Source organism: Chlamydotis macqueenii, chromosome 2, assembly GCF_036417535.1.
Source record: "Chlamydotis macqueenii isolate bChlMac1 chromosome 2, bChlMac1.mat, whole genome shotgun sequence".
In the NCBI taxonomy this organism is placed as follows: Eukaryota; Metazoa; Chordata; class Aves; order Otidiformes; family Otididae; genus Chlamydotis; species Chlamydotis macqueenii.
Window position 1 is genome coordinate 10,397,401 of NC_141557.1, and position 19,728 is coordinate 10,417,128.

General features: G+C 40.6%; 1 long non-coding RNA gene across 1 annotated transcript; it reads right to left on the bottom strand.

Annotated features, from left to right (window-relative positions):
• Positions 1–2,716: 2,716 nt before the first annotated feature.
• On the bottom strand, positions 2,717–19,045 carry LOC147601581 (uncharacterized). The gene is made up of 3 exons (XR_015257777.1): positions 18,985–19,045; positions 16,173–16,281; positions 2,717–2,796 (listed from the first exon to the last, which is right to left on the bottom strand). It is a non-coding gene; the product is annotated as an uncharacterized LOC147601581 (long non-coding RNA).
• Between the last annotated feature and the right edge of the window lie 683 nt (positions 19,046–19,728).

The window sequence follows — 19,728 nt, forward strand, 5'->3', positions numbered from 1 at the left end:
TCAGAGTTCCTCCAGTCTCTCTGAACTGCCTGGCAGTGAGCAATGGACTGAGAAATGCTTTTCAGTGCCATTACTAGTGGATGCACTTATAAGTATAGGGGTAATAAATACCGTACTTTCGCTTTTAGACCCTTTTGCTTTCTTAGTTTTTCTTTCACAAGTGTAAACAACAACAACAACAAATCCTGAGTTTCTCAGTTACATTCTTTGTGGATTGATAAGAGCATGGAAGGGGAACATACGGTACAGCAGAGCAGTTGTCAGAGAAGTCTGCAATAAGAAGCTGACACCAGAGTCTGCAGAGACAGCAGAAGGCGAGGTATTTTGAGACAGCACATATATGAGATTTTTAGTAAAGTAAATGGTGCGCAGCAGGGAGCAAAGTGGAAGAGGAGACACTGCAGGAGAATGCCTTATTCTGTCAGCAAGACAGTTTGGAAGACAGCAATTATCTTCTGAAGAAGCAGTAGGTATGGGAAAAGTCCAAAGTTATTAGAACCACTTTTTTTTTCTCATGAAATTTCCTAATAATGAGGGCAAATAGGACAGAAATGTCACAAAAATAGTTGTTGCTATGTACTCCATAAAATTGTGCTTTTTGCACTGGCCCAAGCCAGAATCACAAAGAAACCAAAAAGAAAAAAAAAAAAAACAACAACCAAACTTCTTTCAACAAAACCAAAACCTGAAGATATGAGCTAATGAGCTCGTACTACCAAAGCTGTGTTTTAACCGACATCAGCTCTTTGTCACACAGGACTTTTCCTGTATTCTGACTTCTGAAACAGTTGGAATAAATCACTGAAGCAGTAACTGCTTGAAACACAAATAAAATCTTCTTATGAGTTCACCTGATGTTTTATTACAAGAAAGTATTTTGGCTCTTGAAAAAAGTGGCAGTCATGATCACTTGAGTTCATAAGCTGTCAGCTCATTGCAAGGTTCAAGATTATTAGCCCAGAATATCAAAGTTCCATAAAAAGAATGTTTCTAAGATATTTTAGCAGAATATTTATTAAATGGATTACTAGCAAAATTACTGTTGTTCATTTTATGTGAAGGTAGTTTATAGGTGAAAACTTGTCTTGTTTCTGTATACATATTAAATGGAAGATTAGCTAAATGTTTCTTTTAGGGGTGGATTGTGTGAACATTTAAACATTTTTTTTGTCTTCATTTAGAAAAATAATTCTGATATGACAGTCCCGTTATCTTCACAGTTCTCCAGAATGGCTTTATATGCACTGGAAAAAACCCATAACGTTTATGGTATTCATAACCATTGCAGTAAGGGTAAGAATTTTACATTTTCAAACGTTCACTAATTCCATCACTATTCATACATCCCTGTGGTGGACCCTGTTGTGGAGTGTCTCTATCAAGCAACCTCAGGTTTACACAGAAGCATATGACAGCAAAACAGAGTATTTGTCATGCCAGGCACCAAGACAAAACAAGGACTCTCTCAAAACTACAAGTTTATTCTCCCATGAGTTGAACATTGGTGGAAACCTTTACAACAGTTGTTACCTGTTCTTGCCACTTTTCCTTTCAAAAAATATCCGGTACTTCTCACCTGCACATACAGGATGATAACACTTATGAATTTATTTTGAATGTAAAAAGCACAAAATCTGGGGTTTGGCACAATGTAAGTGTGAGAAGGACACACACATACTATGCAAAGGCCTTAACAGCTCAGCCAAGAGCTTACAAGGTTTTCATATACTCGTGCATGAGGAATGCAGCTCTCCATGAATTCAACTGTGGGTCAGATTTGTCTTTCAAGATTAAAGCTCTCATTGGTATCTTGGGAGCCTATGAATTCAAAGAGAGAGACTGACCATGATGAATGTCTCTGCTGCATGCTGAGAACTCCTGCTGCACATTTCACTAACACGAATCTTTGCAGACATTTTTCTTGCTATAAATCTTCCTCGAGTTTATGAAAATCTGCTACGTAGCTAGTCACATTTTAAAGGTTTCCTGAACTTTGAAAAATTTTATTGGTTTGAACAAGATTCTTTGGATAACATTATGGCCCTGCTGATGTTAACAGGAGTTTTGTCATCAACTTTAGCAAGGCCAGAATTTCAGGCCTAATAGCCAAAGGGGATATCTGTAAAAAGATAAAGTATTTAACCAGATAGTGGGTAGAGCTTGCACTGATCCAGGCTCTGCTCGTGACTACAGCTTAAATCTGCAGTTTTCAGAAAATTCAGATATCTACTTGCAAGCACTTGGTTCACACAAAGGTACTTTCTATTTTCACCAGTGAAACTATTGAAAATATATCAAATTGTAACTCATCACGCTTCCTGAATTTTCTGTGAATATGTAGTAAATAACAATAATAACAACAACAACAAAAATTGAGCCTTAGATTTTATTTCTTTTTGAGTGACATTGAGTATTACTCTGTTTTCCCAAACACACTTACAGTTTCTTCAGCAGAGGAAGACAGTTTCCAGTAAGGATAACACAACGTTTTGAGAGCTGTGTCAAAAGTTGATGACTGTCCTTATCCTTTGGTTCTCCCAAACATACACCCCTGCTCAGCATCGCTGAGTCCTAGAAAAATGACAAGTCAGTAAACATGATAGTCTGCTGTGTGAAGACTTCATCAGTGAGAGTGTGGCTGTGTCCTGAAGGTTAGCAATGAAAATGCCATATCAGATCTGTAGGTGAAATTCAGTGGCAGTGTACATCATGGGTATGAGCAGCGTGGTCTTCGTGCTTCTTCTGAGGCTTTCACTGAGCACTTTCCGTAACCAAGATCTGTGTTGCAAAGAGCACCTGAGTAAAAAGTCAACAATATTTTTGTTTTATGAAACAAATCAGCAAGTGCCTCATTCATACAAGCAGTCTGACACTCGGGACTCCTAGATACAGAGCATGTTGTGTTCTTAGAGTTGATTTGGCTTCAAGGTTATAACATTTCTTTACATGTAATGTGGATATCTGTAGGCATTAAACTGAAGAAATAACTCATTATTATCATAGAAATGCTTGCTCAAAGTTTGGGGTTAGTTGGATATTTTGCCTCAAGGCTCTAAAAATTCTAAAAAATAGAGCACTCAGAAATAGTGGAGGTGTTTCATATTCCCAATTATTGCTTGCTACTTTCCCAGATTCCCACTGAAACAAACTCCCTCCACCATATCATCTTTCAAAAAAGTGTGGACATTAAGTTAATGTCAGTTACACACCTCATAACATCCCTACCAGGAAACTGGATTGCACATTTTCAGGGAAAATAAGATTGAACATATATCTTTCATCTTGTTTTTTATCCTTTTTCTCCATGGAAAATATTCTCACCTTGGCTGCAAGTTTAGATAAAGTTTCAGTCTGAGAGAGGAAAATTATGTGGTTTTCTTTTCTTTTTTTCTTTTCTTTTCTTTTCTTTTCTTTTCTTTTCTTTTCTTTTCTTTTCTTTTCTTTTCTTTTCTTTTCTTTTCTTTTCTTTTCTTTTCTTCTGTTTTCTTTTCTTTTCTTTTCTTTTCTTCTGTTTTGTTTTGTTTTGTTTTGTTTTGTTTTCTTTTCTTTTCTTTTCTTTTCTTTTCTTTTCTTTTCTTTTCTTTTCTTCTCTTTTCTTTTCTTCTCTTTTCTTTTCTTCTCTTTTCTTTTCTTCTCTTTTCTTTTTGTCGTAGTTCAGCCCTGATCAGGACCAGACTACGGAGTCTCTCTCCCGCTCCCCCCACCCTCCGAGAGAACAGGGGGAGATGATATAAGAAAAACGGCTCAAGGTTTGAGATAAGGACGGGGAGAAATCCTTAAAGTTACCGTCACGGGCAAAACAGACTCGACTTGGGGAAAACTATTCATTTATTTTCTAAAATTAGCAGGAGAATGAGACAGGGAACAAGATAACCTCCCCCCACCCCTCCCTCTTCCCGGGCTTAACATTATCTCTACTACCTTCCCCTCCCGAGCGGCACGGGGGGGGAAAAGGGAATGGGGGTCGCGGTCAGTTCATCACGCGTTGTTTTACGCCGCTGTATCATCGTCAGGGGAAGAACTCCTCGCATTCCTCCTCTGCTCCAGCGTGGGGTCCCTCCCACGGGCCACAGTCCTCCGTGAAACTGCTCCGGCGTGGGTCATCTCTTCCACGGGGTGCAGTCCCTCTAGAACAGCTGTCCCAGCGGGCCCTCCACGGGCCACAGCCTCCTTCAGGCCTCCACCTGCTCTGGCGTGGGGTCCTCCACAGGCTGCAGGTGGATCTCTGCCCCTCCGTGGACCTCCATGGGCTGCAGGGGGACAACCCACTCCACCATGGTCTTCACCACGAGTTGCAGAGGAATCTTGGCCAGGAGCCATATTACTCCTCCACCTCCTTCTGAACTGACCTTGGCATCTGCAGCCGTTCCTCACAACAGGCTGGCAGACGCCTCTCAGGATCCTTTTTACATCTTATTCACTTCTCATCTCCTCTCCACTTCTTGCAGCCGGGCCGGGCCGAGTTGGGCCCAGTCGGCTGCCCGGCGGGAGGCCAGAGGGTGAGGCCTGCAAGGCCCATGAGGCTCGCGCCTCCCCCTCTCTGCCCCCCGCTCAGCTGCTTCACATCTTCTCCTCCTCTTTTTTCTGTTTTCCCCTACTTAAATACGTTATCGCAGAGGCGTTATCACGGGACATTCTGCTACCAATCGGCTCGGCCTTGGCCAGCAGCGGGTCCGCCCTAGGCCCAGCCGAGTCCACTGAACAAAGGGGAGCGACTTCTAGCAGTTTCCTACAGAAGCTACCACCTTAGGCCCCCCCTCACTAACAAAACCAGAACACTTTTCTTTTCTTTTCTTTTTATTATTTTCTCTTTTATTTTCATTTTTGTTATTTTTTCTTTCTGTTTGGGTTACTTTTAATCCTTCTTGGAGATCAAATATAACCATAATTTTCTACATTTTTACCCTTGAGTCAAAGATCTGTCTGTGATAAACGGCCACAATGAAGCTCCTTGGAAAATTTGATGGTATCACTCCTGCCTCTGTTGGAGAGCTCCTAGACTACAAGAAGATTATAAATGCTTTCTCCTTACTACCCCAGCTCCAACAAGAGGAAAAAGAGAGAATTCTGAAAGAGATGTTAACACCCTCTGACCAGCTGATAGCGTCACTTGGTATTTGTATGCTTAAAATTTGTTATGTTATTTCAGTGCCATTATTGCTTTTACATGATTCTTGATTTGAAAAGGGCTGCTTGAAAAATTAAACTCAGCTAATCATCATAACTAGCTTGGTGATAGCAATTGCCCGCAGAAAACAGGGAGACATGGGGGGAAAAAAAAAGGAGAACACAAAGAATCTGATTTATTTTTGTGATTAACTACTGACCTGTGATACGTTGGAAACATTCAGAACAAGCAGAGCCAACATTGACAGGATAAGGAAAAACTAAGCACAATCAAATTATATTCTAGTGCTCACAATGAAAACATTGCACACTGTTTACAGCTCGTGTTAGGATTCCAAACTTGAGAGAGAGAGAGAGAGGAGTGATTCAAATGCTGAGCTCTTTTAAAACTGGGATACACACTTGAACTTTAGAAGATGCGGATTTTTATTCAGATTCTGCTCTCACCAAAAGGTGTGGGCTTTGAGCCCATCATTTACACCCATTTCTAGCATCCTCTTACCTGAATCTTAACAAAATGAAATAGACTCACAAAATCTTTGTGAAGCACAGAACATTTCATTTGATCATGACAGAGAGCTAACAGAAGGTGCCCACAACCACACAGAAATCTCCAAGAGGTGGGGGGCATCCGCCTCTGTCACAAATCAGTCTTCTACCCTGCCACTGTCTTCCAACACTTTAGAGGAAGTTACAGAGAGGCTGGAGGTACTCTCTTCTCTAGGATGCACAGGTACAAGTTGTTCCAGTTGTGCCTGGACAAAAAGCAACAGGTACAAGTTGTTCCAGGGGAAATTCCATGTGGATTTAAGAAAAAAAAAATTATTCATCTTGAGAAGAATGAAATGCTGGAATAGGCAGCCCAGAGAAGTGGTGGAACATCGTTAGCTGTAAATATTCCTTGGCTAGACAGTGCTCTGGAAAACTTAATCTAAGGCCTGGTTTTTGGCTGGAGATTGGACCAAATGATCTCCAGAGGCCACTTCCAACCCAAAATTTTCTGTAATTCTGTCCTGTAATTCACCATTCCTGTTATTTTCTAAAACATGTTGGTAGTATTTAAGAAATACTAAGTTATGCAAAGTGCAAGTTCACCCAATATAAGAAAATGTGAGAAATAAGATCATTAAGTTATGTCCATGGGATTCAGATAAAGGATATTGCTTGAAAGTCAAAGGTGTTCAGATGGGGTGAGGGCCTAGAAACACTGGTCACTAGGGCTATGTCTATCCCAGTTAACTGAGGATGCCTGGGCACATACTCCAAAAGGCATGGAGCAGTCTGCATCTGTGCTAGCAAACTGACCTTGTTTCCAAAAAGATGCTTGCAGGCAAGTGCTTATTTGGGCTGATCCCTGGCCAATCCTCACTGCCAGTGGCTCCTGCATGGGGTGAGCGGAAGGGAAGTCCTACCTGGGACAGGGGAAGCTGCTGCTAGGTAATGTGTCTTATCAGACAGTTAACAGTGGTCCAGAGACTAAAAATGTTCCTGGGCAAACTGGGATTTTACAGCCTAAAAGTACCGAGGGCATAGGAGTGAATAGGCTGTTATTCCACTGTACATGGGCCAGCCACAAAACACTGCACATAGAAGGCACATTTAGCACAAAATGTTAATTCTTTCCACTACAAAACCACAAGCTCACTTTAAAAACAAAACAAAGCACTTAGGTTGTGGAACAGATATGGTGAAAGTACCTTATAAATCTGTAAAATACAGAATTCTGTATTATTAATGGTTTATTAGTCAAGGGAGGATGGGAAATTAAACAAACAGAATGTCCTTGCTGTCTCAAAGGAGACAAATGGCTTGCATGAGTACATTCAATGTTACGGTAGATCTACGCTACCAGTTTGACTCACCACTCCTTTTTTCCATGGGCCTTGGCTCATCGACAACACCACTGTATAACTTATTTCCTAGTTTATTGGCAGGCTCCACTCAGGCATCTGGATATTGAGCTCTCCCCAAGAGGAAACCTGTGTACTGGTGATGAAACAGTCTGCTCTGAAACAGTCTGCGAGCATATTCACACACAGCCACCACGTGCCTCTGACACTGCCACGAAGGTCCTGCAGCTCCCAATGTACAGTTGCTCCAGTGAGCTGCAGAGCAGGACTGCGGAATTTTTGAGCCAGAGAAATCCACTATCATTGTTATAAACAGGGGCAGAGGCTGGGTCCCTCACGGCTGCCTGTGAGGAAATCCCCTCTGTCCCCTAGATGAGGAGGCTGTGCCCTGGGATATGGGGGCCTGGCACCTGCCGGAGGATGGCAGAGCAGCCAAGCACTATCAAACATGGCTGCGGCATCAAGCCACTTAAATGCCACCCAAAATTCAAGAGATTACAAAGTGGCCTTTATGCAGGCTAGAGATGCCAAACCGGGACCTGGTGTATCCTGAGACAGTTGTGCCTCATGCCAAACTCCACAGCCTCCAAAGCAGACTTCCCAGCAAGACTGGCATTTCAGGGTCAGTCAGGAGCCTTCAACCTCCCTGACCTTCAAAACTTTCAGAAGACCTAGTGGAGGGTTCATCTTTCAGGGTTTCACCATTGGCCCCAGTGACAAAATGAGAGAGCTCAGATGGACTGCTGCTCTCCACCTCCCAGCATTGCCCAGCTCAGGTAGTTGCGTCCCTTTGCCTACATTTGGCTGACGCAAAAAAAAAAAAAGGTAGGTATCCAGGCTGTGCTTAAAGGACAGTGTGAGACAGCCAGATAAGTGATCCCAAAAAAGGTATGGTGTCCTGAGGTGGGAAGAGGTTTCCAGAATCAGCCTGACCCACTCATCATGCCCCCATCCACAGCAATGCACAGGCGAATGAGAGGAGTCTCTTCACATACCAGAGGCCCACGCGCTGTTTAATGGCAGCTGCGCAGACTGTGCCACAGCTTTGGCCTCTGTCAGTCACAAGCAGTGAACATCACTCTGCGTAAGCCTCTCAGACCAAAGACACATCTCGATCTAGCAGGGGAGCGTGTGTCCATCTTCCCTACTATCCTCCCTTCACAGAACAAATGGCCCAGCACTGTCTGCAAGCTGACAGCAGAGAGGCTGGGGAAAGAAATCTCTCCCCTGTTTTCATAGAAACAAGTCACAGTTGGCAGGACAGCAGTTTACTGGGTTTATGTGGGACATCGTGGTGGAGCAGTGGTCATGCAGCCACCCGCTTTTCTGCTAAATCTCCTTTGTGCACCTTCCCTATCACCATGCTATGGAGTTCTGCGGACACCTCCACTCTGGTCCCAGTGCCACCCAGCCCCAGGAAAGGTCACACACAGCCAGCAAGGTGCCTGCAGTCCCACAGGGAGGGCTGAGGATGGGGGGTCTGGGTGATCTGTGGCCTTAGCCAGGTAAAGCTTGCCACTCTCTCAGTCAGATGAGGCAACCTCCAGTCACAGAAACGTAGTGAAACCCCCAGGTGATCAGCTGAGGCCCCTTCTCGTAGTCTCTCTCAGGTGTATCTGCAACTTCTTGCCTTCACTTGGATTCCCCCTCTTCATGTCAAGGCACAGGAGATGCAGGTGTAATTTCCCCAAGGCAGACACTCAGGAGACAGGGAGGAGAGCCCAAAGTGATTAGAGCCATCCTGACAACACACACAGTGCTGGAAACGCCACACTGTAGATGAGCAATAGCATGCGATAACGCTTATCATTGCTTATAGAAGTCTCTAACTGGGTGTCTGAGGTAGGGAGGTTCTCAAACCAACCAGAGACTGCAGATACACACCAGTAAAGCCCTGTGTAGCGTGGGGACACTCACACAGCACTTTTCACTTGTCCCTGCCTGCTCCATCTGCCTCTTTTATGACCCATCAGCAGGCTCAGGCATCTGGTGTCATGGCCATCCCTACCATGGTATAAGGACACTTCTTGTAGATAACAGACTGTTACTTCCAGAGAACTTCCTAAAGGTCTGGGCTCAAGAAATGAGGGATGATGTGCCAGGCTGGTTCCCTATTAGGAAGTTGTGAACTTTGAATTCACAAAGGTTCCATGTACACTCATTATGGTATCCCTCAATCTTACAGGATGATCAGCAAGACTCTGTACCCACGCAGGGTGTGCTGTGAGGGTGGAGCGGATCTTTGCACACCTGCCCTGCCTCAGCTGTAACGCCACATAAGGAGAGGGGTCTGCAGAAAGGTCTCAGAGACAGCAATCTGCGACCAGCCGCAACACTCAACTGCCAGTGTAACCCCCTCAGGTAGATCATAATGAGACTGTCAGGGTCTGAAGGATTTTTAGGTGAGTTTGGTAGTATTTTGTTGCAATGAAAACACTCAGTGAAGAAATGTAATGTATATTCTTACAGTGCCATCTTGTGACATGCAAAGGTAAAATTTGTGCACTCAGAATTGACAAATATAATAAATTTATTATAACTATTTTTAAATGGGACTTCTAAACAATTTCCAGTAACATGCTACTGAAAATTAATGCACACAATCAGTCTTCTAATTAACTACAGGTCATTTACTACTTTTAGTTTATTCATCTGAAATTTTGAAAATCTATGCATCACTATAATTTTGAACATTTTTTTGAACAAATTCAATGGCAATAACAAAGTCACAGAGTCTTCACAAGCATCTGTATCCCATTTTGGATAAGGGTCAAGTCTGGGAACAATGGATAAATTTTGAAAAAGCCATGTCAATTTAAAAAAGCCATTTAACTTTTTGCTTTGTTTTGTCTTTTGAGGGGGAAAGCCAGCAGAGTTTGAAGACTTGAATGTTCTTCTGTCGTAGTCCAGCCCCGATCAGGACCAGACTACACAGTCTCTCTCTCGCTCCCCTACCCTCTGAGAGAATAGGAGGAGATGATATAAGGAAAAATGGCTCGAGGTTTGAGATAAGGACAGGGAGAAATCCTTAAAGTTACCGTCACGGGCAAAACAGACTCCGCTTGGGGAAAACCATTTATTTCTAAAACTAGCAGGAGAATGAGACAGGGAACAAGATAAACTCCCTCCCACCCCTCCCTCTTCCCTGGCTTAACATTATCTCTACCACCTTCCCCCCTGAGCGGCACAGGGGAGAAGAGGGAATGGGGGTCGCGGTCAGTTCATCACATGTTGTTTCACGCCGCTACTTTGTTGTCACAATCCTTCGTGAAACTGCTCCGGCATGGGTCATCTCTTCCACGGGGCACAGTCCCTCCAGAACAGCTGCCCCAGGGTGGGCCCTCCACAGGCCACAGCCTCCTTCAGGCATCTGCCTGCTCCGGTGTGGGGTCCTCCATGGGCTGCAGGTGGATCTCTGCTCCTCCATGGGCCTCCATGGGCTGCAGGGGGACAGCCTGCTCCACCATGGGCTGCACCAAAGGCTGCAGGGTAATCTTGGCCAGGAGCCGCATTACTCCTCCCCCTCCTTCTGAACTGACCTTGGTGTCTGCAGCCGTTTCTCTCAACAGGCTGGCAGACACCTCTCAGGATCCTTTTTACATCTTATTCACTTCTCATCTCCTTTCCACTTCTTGCAGCCAAGTTGGGCCCAGTCGGCTGCCCGGCGGGAGGCCAGAAGGTGAGGCCTGCAAGGCCCACAAGGCTCGCGCCTCCCGCTTTGCGCCTCTGCTCCTGCTCAGCTTCTTCACATCTTCTCCTTCTTTTTTTTTTCTGTTTTCCCCTTCTTAAATACGTTATTGCAGAGGCGTTATCACGGGACATTCTGCTACCAATTGGCTCGGTCTTGGCCAGCAGCAGGTCCACCCTAGGCCCGGCCAAGTCCCCTGAACAAAGGGGAGTGACTTCTAGCACTTTCCTACAGAAGCTACCACCTCAGGCCCCCCCTTACCAAACAAAACCAGAACACCTTCATTTTCTGAAAATGACCTTTCAGAGCGCAGTGCTTCTCAGAAAGGACCAGGTCACTATGTTCAACCAATATCTTGGAAGTTTATTTGGATGTTTCTATGTGCCAGTGCTTTACTTTCCACTCTCAGATGCTAGTCTCATGGTCTGTGTTGCTCTTATGACACATTGCTGATTTAATAGATTGAAATATGAAGAATTCCTCCTCCATTAAGTTGGGGGCATGACTCTTAGACTGACTGCTTTGAAAATTAACGCTAAAACCTTAAACTAGCATTGGCTGGCAGCCAAAAGAGGGACTATAACCTGGGGCTACCATTCTTACTGTGACTTAAGCCATGGGAAAGGCTCTGTATCAGCTTCTCAGTTGGATTAAAATACCAGTAGCCTATTTCAAATTTTTCATCAAAATACCATCAATGCTAGGATTTGAGGAATTTTAGATTAAAAATTAGAGTCAGTAGAATAGTAATGACAAAAGGCAGTTTATAAGATTACTGAAGTCAAAAAGATGTGGTTTCATGTCAGCAGATGCTGACTTCCAAACTATTTTGCCATATAGGATTCTATGCCTCTATCCTGAATTAGACAAATTACTTGCAATGGTAAACAGATACACTCAAGAAACCAAATCTTTCCATCAGTAATCAATGCACCTGGGGTTCTCTGAGTTATCTGAGATCTCCAGCTGGTAGCTGTTCTACAGCTGCTGCTCCTTCCATTGAAGAATTTATTTTTGTTCATTGCCAAAGAGACCTAGAGGTGATATGCGGTGAGAAAGACGGCGATGTGAAAGTGTACTGCCTCTGCTCCACAAACTTGAGTGGAGGGAGTGCAGACTGGTAAATGGAACTGGGGAAGAAAGCAGTAGGTAACTGCGGTGCTCAAATACCCTTGTGACAGGTGCTGATGTAAAGCCTGGACTGATGAGGGTTGACCATCTATCACTTGTTCACAGTTCCATTTGGAAGGCCAGTCTGGATAACTTAATCCAGAGATCTTGTTCCCTTTCTATTTTCCAAATAGAAAATTTTTTCCTCTGTTAATGATTTAAGGCATCTTTATTTTGAGACCTAAAACTGCAGAAAATATAAATTTAAAGGAAGAAACAAAGGAGACTTCTACTTAGCTCTGCATCTACATGTCTTTGGTAATAAAAATTCCAATATCCATGGCAAACTTTTTCATATTACTGATGTTTATTTGCATGAGTAATCACAAGTGTGTTTTCTTAGAAGTTTTCTTCTGTGCTTGGGTTTAAAATATAGTTCAAAAATTAAAGAAAAGAGCAAGCCCACATCTATGCTTTAAGATTTCCAGCACATTTTATTGATATAATTAACTTGTAAAGTCATCTATATTTTTACTGTCAATGTCCACCTGTCCCTGATGTGTGACTGAGTTGTGTGACTCTTCATAAAATTAATATCTGCTATAGCAGTGTTTAGGATTTGTCTCTTCCTACTCTTCTGAACATTTAGAAAATGTATTGGTCTCTTGACGTCATTTGACTGCAAAATAAGGAATACATTGTCACGTACAAAGTCCTAAACTTTCAACAGAGAATACCTCTAAATAAGAAAATTATATTCAGCCTTGATGTACGGTGTTCATCTCACCTAACTTCAGACATCAATGCTGTAGACATTTACAGCTAAACAAGTCACTCCAGTATCTTTTCATAGGGAGTCAAAACATGTTTTGGGATAATGTCCTTCTGATCTACTTTAGCTATCTACCTGGAGATCAAGATTAATTTATATGTAGATCGTGCTGACAAAAGTAACTGCTTCTCCACTGACTAGTGTAATGAGCTCAAATGTAAATCTATCTCTGGTTAGATTAATGCCATCCCCCTTGTAAAAAAAAGGCAGTAACAATGCATTAATATGTAATTAATTTAATGAACAATTCTCAAACTTACTTTTAGTTGACGTATTATTGTAACATCATTCCATGTTCTCAGGGTTTGTTGCAAGGCTTGTATTATCTGAATTGGTTTGTCTGATACACAGCACAGCCACCCTCCCAAAGCCTTCCCTGTAGCTTAATTCTGTACGCTAGGCTGGTGACAGTCACTGCGCAGTCTATAGCATTTGCCTGCACCTCAGCTCACTTAGAAACAGAAAGTTGTTTGCATGGTGTGATACTGGCTTCAGAAGGGTGAGTGAAAAATCTATCAAAGATTTCTGTTTCTTCATGCGGAAGTCTGTCTCCTGTAGGTGGGAGAGGAAGGGGTGAGGGAATCTTTTTCCTCATTCTTTAGGGAAAAAGAGGTTCAAGCAGATAAATTGTTGAAAAAAAATAGTCCAATCTCCTCTTGATCTTCTAGTAGGTCTTGAGTATACTATGAATATTGCTAGACAGAATTTAGCAGAGTTTTCAACAATATTCACTAGTTCACAGAGAAGTATTTAGAAACTTCTACAGAAATGTTCTAGCATAATAACCAAAATATCAGAGTCCAGCTGTGCAGTATAGTGGGTTTACAGGAATAAAAGATTTAGACTTTACTGAATGATTTTTTTTAAAGCTTGAAAAATTTCAACCCCAGAAATATATTGGTTGGTTGGGGTTTTTTTCTGGAAACTTACTTTTTACATAAAAAAAAAAACAAAACCTAACAATTTGTCATTGTCATTAAGCTAAAAAATGTTGCAATATTATGATCCTCATCTAAAAAATGATCAAAATTGTCCTCAAAATTTGTACAGCACAATGGTAATTGTATTGTGCTTACAGAACTAGACAGCCAGTGCTGAAATTCCGTTTATTATCAACACCTACCTTTATTGATTTTTCTCTGGCACCTTTTGAACAACGCTCTGAGACTTATGCATACCTAATGAATTTAGTTTCACTTCTCACTTACAAAATTAAAATACTGACCAGATTCTAGAGACTGAGAAATTGAAGCACTGGTGTCTCATCTTTATCAGAAAAAGGCCTGAGTTCTCATACTGACTTCTGAAGTAAAGTCAAATAACACAAGGTAATACTGAAGTCCAGATGGTTTGCAACCTTGACATGCATTTGCAGGTCAAAATAAGCTCACAGGTACAGTTTTTACTTGATCTACTAATTGATGTGAAAACTAAAATAGAGTTTAGCTTTCAATAGAATTTAATTGCATCTGAGTTGATTCAATTAGGTAAAGGTGAAAGCAGTTTTTCCCAGAAAAAAAAAATGCAGCCAGAGTTGTTTAAAAAATCGACACTTTTGAAGTGTTCAGTATCTACAAGTCAGGTTCAAGTCACTTGATACAATAGTCCTCAGCAGCCTAAAAAAAAAATATTAGCTGGAAATCTAAGACAGAATTAGGAAGATTTTGCCCAATTTCCTGAAATCCAGCTTTTACCTTAACTTGTGTGAAGCTGGCATGGTACTGCATGAGTTTTCAGCTGAGTGCTATTTAAAAAAAAAAAAAAAAAAATCAATAACTGAACTGCTGATTATGAGAAAAACATGGTCTCCTCTAATCTTTGAGCAGCCTATTTTCTTTCCAGTGCACATGCCATTATCTCAGCAGTGCTAATGGGATTTGCAACCACGTGTCCAGAGACCATACCTGTCTCTGGGACCTCTCCGAGAGATACTGTGCATTTGCAATTCTCATTGACCTTAGCAAGAATTATCAAGTTTTGGGTCTTAAACACAGCAGTTTTTTAGGTCACATATAACAGTGTGCTGTGGCAGAAAATCTGGACTGTGAAAAAGAAAGTGGAAACTTTATAAAAGAGATCTGAGCTTGATCTAACATGCATGCATGGTCTGCATATATGAAGTAGTCATAGAGATTGCATTGTTAGGCAGTGTTAGAGAAGAAAAAGAACAAAATTAAATTACAGTAAAGAAGAAATAATTGAAATCCTGAGAAAAAAAAAATCATCACTAACAAGTTTTATGCATTTTTTAAATTTTTCTTTCTTCACATTTTTGTTCGAGTCATCTTTCTTTGAGTCTCATCCAGTAAGGTCTCCTTCCCACTCCCTCTGTCTGGAATATGAATCTAATTCTTTTAGTATTTTCTCTTCAACTTACTTTTCAACTCTGTCCCCAAAACTCCTGAGATTTCAGTGACTAATTGAACAGAATCTGGAATACTTCCAAGCCTACCTCATCCTTATTGGTTTGACAGTGTTCCTGTGCTGTGGTCGTTAGTACGGCATGACCCTGCAGAACTAACTCAGCCATGAAGCAAGTTAATCAGTAAATGAATAGAGTTCTTGAACAGCAAAGTTTTATCCTGAGTTCACCAAAGCAATTATGTGTTAATTAATTCTCTGCCAGGCACAAAGTAAGACAAATATAGGAAGTATGATCTTCAGAGAAATAATTTTCTGGGGAGAAGGTCAAATCCTAAACTGATGTAAATTGTCAGAGCTTACTTTACTTACATTGAGCCATTATGATTTATACTTTCTGAGGATCTGGCCCTATTATAAGAGGATTCACTATTTTAATTTCATTCTTAATCCTAGTAGCAAATCCATGCCAGCTGAGCCTTTCTTCAAATAATGAGTTCCCTTTGAAAAACTGCTTCATAGGACTTAAATTATAAATAACAAATCTGGTATATCTCCTTTTTTCTAGATATACATAGATGTGTCTCATATTAGACACTAGATCCTGGGTTCTTTTAATGTTGAGTTCCTTACAAATTTTTGCATGTAACTTGCTAAAAAGAGACAGCATTAAAATCCCCAGGAATATGAAAACTTGAAAGCAAGCTTTGGATTGTTTATTTTCTTATATTTGAAAAATCAACTCTGATGAGCACAACTCAAGTAGACCATAGTTCAGAGTGCTGCACAAGCAAAACAGCTTGCAAATCTCACAAAAATACATCAAGGATCTGTATTGTTCCCATTCCAATCAGTAAGATATTTATCATTGATTCAAATGGCAACAAAAGCAGGTTTTAAACCAAGCAACATCTTCATTATTTCAGATCCTAGTTTTCTAAAAATGGACACTGATTGGGATTTCTCAGTTTTCAAATGTTCCTTTCATAACCCTTTGAAAGGATTTAACGTTCAGAGGATTCCCAAGTTTAGCCAATAAAATCTCAAGGCACCATTATCTCAAATTACTTTGGAAAGAGGAGGCCATTTTATCTACCAGCAGAACACCAACTGTACACATCTCATTAATCCTATGGCTAAGAGTATGAATCAAAAATTATCATTATCAGATATTTTTTGAAATTAAAGCATTTCACATGATGACCACGCCAAGGGTGCTGCTCAGCGTGACTGTCTAGGCATCACACTTTCTCAAGAAGGAAGATGTCTTTCTGCTCCATTTCCATCATTGCTCTTCAGTTGTGCTTTCAGCTCTATAAACATATATGAAAGTGAGACGAGAAAAGTATTTCATACTGGACTCAGATGAATTGCACAGGTGTACCTGAAAGCATACTACTTCATGTCCAAATTTTGTATCGGATATGCCCAATGACATATGATTAATACAAGCTTCTCAAAAGTGTAACACTGAAATGTATTCACTGGAAAATTTATTGTAATTCCTCTAAGCTAAACCAAGTCAGACATTATATATCTCGTCTAAAATTACCCTATAAAATCTCTTGTTATCTTTCCATATTTTTTGCACTCCAGATAGTCAAACACAAAAAATCAGCAGTGATAGTTGTGTCTTCTCAGAAGCTGTTATTACTTCCAGGCTCATAGAAGTGCCCACAAAGGGGTACTTCTCCAATTCTTATCTCTGTAGGACAATGGGATTTGTGTTGTTTGCAGACACAACAGATTGAACAATCAAAGGTGACACGGAAAGGTGTAATATATGCCCATAGGCAATCATAATTAACTATCACTAATAGTCCTGATAATATGCCTGTTGCAATTACTTGGATTGTATGTGACTGGCTGGTTATTTTACCACTCCTGGTGATATTCAACCTGGAATATTTATCAAATAATATTCTTCATTTTTAATTTGTAATTAATCGCTTGTTGAAGGAAATCGCTTGTTTGTTAAGGAAAACAGAGTGTTCTGAATTTTAAAGAAGGCAGAACAATTTTTAAAAATTGAGTACCCAATTGCCCTATTGCATACCTAGATACCACAGATCTTTGTGCAGAGTAGGCAATTGCACCTCCAGACAGCCAGATAGATCATTAAAACTACAAATACACGTTACATGCCAAAACAAAGTGTCAGCACAGAGGAAGTTTATCAATAGGCACAAGCAGTTCTACCTACAGCAGAGTGGCTCCCAGTGGCTTTTTGTAGAAATGTAGATCTGGAACATCTAATAAGGGATCCTGCAGACTCGCCTCTATCCATTCTACTACATATTTTACCAAAACTTGTAACAATGATTTTTTTCTCTCTCCTCCTCTCTCTCACACAAACAAAATGGGATCATACGTTTCCTTAGTAAATAAGGATGAAAAGAAAAGTTGAGATTCAGTTTTTGTTAAGGAAAGGAAGAGTAAAGGAGGACAGGAAGTACCCAGAAAGGGTTTGGAATGAAAACATTGTAGAACAAAACAATAAAATTATAATAATAGCTTAAACATAATCCAATTACAGACAAATAAAATCCAAAACTAAAGTTGCATGCTAAAATAATATTTCTACACTTGTATTATACCTCTTCTCCCTGCCTTTTCTATCTCTGACCCTAAAGACAATAGAGTAAGATCTTCAGGGAGGAAAAGCATGCTTCTATATATCCCTGCAGAATTTAGCATAATGTGGGCCTAATCCCTTTATGGCTTTTGAGAGTTAAAATAATACATAACTCCTAGCTGTCACAGTAGTAAAGGGAACTGAAGCCAAAGAAAAGCCAAGAATATCTACAGAGACCACTGTGAATAGGAATCAACAAGTTTCTTGGAGTAGTACCTGCTAATATGTGCCAAAATTTCATGTTCCTGCTTGTTTATAATTTGCTTAACACAAAACAACTTCCATTATTTTTTTTCCCCGTTATGTTCTGAAATGACATAGCCCTTTCACGCACAGACTAGCCTGCTTTTGTAACAACTGCAATGGGTAAAGAAATAAAAGGGCAGGAAGACTGTCTTCTAACTGTAACATGTCTAAGGAAAGGTCGTGGAAGATTACTGAAATTCATTGTTACTTCTCTATAACCCTGTTATGCTATTAAAACAACTATATTTTAGCTACTTGCCTATAGAGTAGGTTAAAATATGTTTTACATTCCTCTTGCCCCTTGACCATGCCCTAAGCAGTCTTTCACAGTATTTTTTTAGAAGAAAATATGCATGTTTCTTCCAAAAAATATGTCAAGTTTTCTCCTTTAACAGATGGTGAAAGTAGTTGTTATCATATTTCCTCATCCTCTCAAATTCCTAGCAAAACATTTTGTCAAATCAAGAGGTATAAATAAAGATTCAGACATTTATTGAACAGCACATAATTTAAATAAATCGTATTTATGAATGTCTGGCTGAGCAGAATTGATTGCCAACATATACCCTTTGGGCCTGAGTTTGTTATCTGATATTTATCTCAGGCTGGAAAACACAGTGTGTGAACCATTTATCCATTTTTGTACTCTCCTTTCTCTGATTTTTTAAAAACTTTCCAAATAACTATTTAAAGTAAAAAAAAAAAAAACAAACCAAAAACACATTACTTTGAAATGCATGAGCATGCCCAACAAGTTGGCATGTGGGAACCTGAAATAGCAGTGATTAACAAATGAATTAATCAAATAAACCCTCACTATTTGCCCCATTCTCTCTCCAAATAATCGAATACAAAGAAATTCTTACATTGCAACACCGAGCTTTTCACCCTGTCAAAAAAGGCTGCAGTAGTACGAACCCTCTGCTAAACAAGCTCTGAATTCTTGAGAGGTGCAATGCTGGCAACACGCTGCACCAGCAAACCAAACACAGACAAATGCCGTGAAGGAACACAAGAAGAGCGATGATCTTTCACATCCCCAGATCCGGGGCAATCCAAACTCTGCAAGTCATGCTGGCAAACTCAGTAGGTGCTTTCATGTTCTCACCATCACTGCTATTTTTTCCAAACCGACCTTGATTACTTTATTCCCATCCGTACTGTCAACAATGGGTCTAGTACAACATTTGCAGTGTCTGGAAGAAACAGAGAAAAAACAATTTCATCGCTGAAGGCCAAATCACAGGATTGTCACTGATAGGAGCCTTGCAATCTATAAGCAATCTATGGACCTGAGAAGAAATTGCAAACACTCCTTAACTTTCTCATCTTCTTTCAAAGAGGAGAATAATAATCCAACAAAGACCGTACAAATATCCCCACAAGATATTAGAAATAAATGTTAAAACCACATAGTGAATGGATTTTTATACCTTATTTTTATAATCACAATTGTAAGGAAACTTGGTAGGAAAAACTAGAAGTCTTTCAAGATGCCCATGCAAATAAGGTGCAGCTCAGTTTTTTAGCGTCGAATGATGTGTTCATAGATGGCAAACTCACACATCCTGATGTACAGGCACTAGTATCCGTAGCAAGGCATGATTTCCTACTCATTTACATTTTGATATGTGTACTAAAGTGGATGGAGTACACATTCAGCAAAGTCGCACCCTATTTAAAACTCTATGTGCTGTTTCCACCTCTGATGTGCACAAAGTTTGAAGTCCTCCTCTCTTACAAAGCTTTCATAATGGCAATTATGTACGTCTCCTTTCTCATCCACTCCTAAAGTTCCCCTTCATCACCTCCTGCAATCTCTCATTACATTACAGTATTTATATGAATGCTGTTACTAAAAGCTTCACTCTTCCCAAAA